This window comes from Elephas maximus, chromosome 2 (genome assembly GCF_024166365.1).
Source record: "Elephas maximus indicus isolate mEleMax1 chromosome 2, mEleMax1 primary haplotype, whole genome shotgun sequence".
In the NCBI taxonomy this organism is placed as follows: Eukaryota; Metazoa; Chordata; class Mammalia; order Proboscidea; family Elephantidae; genus Elephas; species Elephas maximus.
Genome location: NC_064820.1, coordinates 217,102,570 through 217,104,300, shown reverse-complemented (window position 1 = coordinate 217,104,300; position 1,731 = coordinate 217,102,570).

Genomic DNA, 1,731 nt, shown 5'->3' with positions numbered 1-1,731 from the left:
CAAACACTTGGAACCTGAACAAATACCCTGCTCAAAAATGACTGGGTTATAGAAGACTTTAAGGAATAAAGAAATTCATAGAATCCAACGAGAATGAAAACACTTCCTATCAGAACCTTTGGAACACAGCTAAAGCAGTGCACAGGGGTCAATTTATATCAATAAATGCACACATCCAAAAAGAAGAAGGGGCTAAAATCAAAGAATTATACCTACAATTTGAACAAATAGAAAAAGAGCAACAAAAGAAACACTGAGGCATAAGAAAAAAGCAAATAATAAAAATTAGAGCAGAATTAAATGAAATAGTGTTACGGCTGCTAACCAAAGGGTCGGCATTTCAGATCTGCCAGGTGCTCCTTGAAAACTCTATGGGGCAGTTCTAGTCTGTCCTACAGGGTCACTATGAGTTGGAATCGACTCAAAGGCACTGGGTGCTGGGTAGAGAATAGAAAAACAATGGAAAGAGTTAACAAGACCAAAAGCTGGTTCTTCGAAAAAATTAACAAAATTGATAAACTGTTGGCCAAACTGACAAAAGAAAAACAGGAGAAGAAGCAAATAACCTGAACAAGAAAGGAGATTAGTGATATTACAACAGACCCAAATGAAATTAAAAGAATCACATCATGTAGAAAAGGCATTTGATAAAGTTCAACACCCATTCATGATAAAAACTCTCAGCAAAATAGAATAGAAGGAAAACTCCTCAACATAATAAAGGGCATTTATACAAAGCCAACAGCCAACATCATCCTAAATTGAGAGAGTCTGAAAGCATTCCCCTTGAGATTTGGAATCAGGCAAGGACGCCCTTTATCACCACTCTTATTCAACATGTGCTAGAGGTCCTAGCCAGAGCAATTAGGCTAGATAAAGAAATAAAGGGCATCCAGATTGGGATGGAAGACATAAAAGTATCTCTATTTGCAGATGACATGATCTTATACACAGAAAACCCTAAGGAATCCTCAAGAAAACTACTGAAACTAATAGAAGAGTTCAGCAGAGTATTAGGATACAAGATAAACATACAAAAATCACTTGGATTCCTCTACACCAACAAAAAGAACACAGAAGAAGAAATCACCAAATCAACACCATTTACCGTAGCTCCCAAGAAGATAAAATACTTAGGAATAAATCTTACCAGAGAGGTAAAAGACCTATACAAAGAAAACTACAAGACACTACTGCAAGAAACCAAAAGAGACCTACATAAATGGAAAAACATACTTTGCTCATGGATAGGAAGATTCAACATTGTAAAAATGTCTATTCTACCAAAAGCGATCTATAGATACAATGCAATTCTGATCCAAAGTCCACTGACATTTTTTAAGGTGATGGAGAAACAAGTCACCAACTTCATATGGAAGGGAAAGAGGCCCCGTATAAGTAAAGCATTACTGAAAAAGAAGAACAAAGTGGGAGGTCCCTCACTACCTGATTTTAGAACCTATTATATCACCACAGTAGTCAAAACAACCGGGTACTGGTACAACAACAGATACATAGACCAATGGAATGGAATTGAGAATCCAGGCATAAATCCATCCACATATGAGTAGCTGACATTTGACAAAGGCCCAAAGTCAGCTAAATGGGGAAAGCACAGTCTCTTTAACAAACGGTGCTGGCATAACTGGATATCCATCTGTAAAAAAATGAAACAAGACCCATACCTCACACCATGCACAAAAACTAACTCAAAATGGATCAAAGACCTAA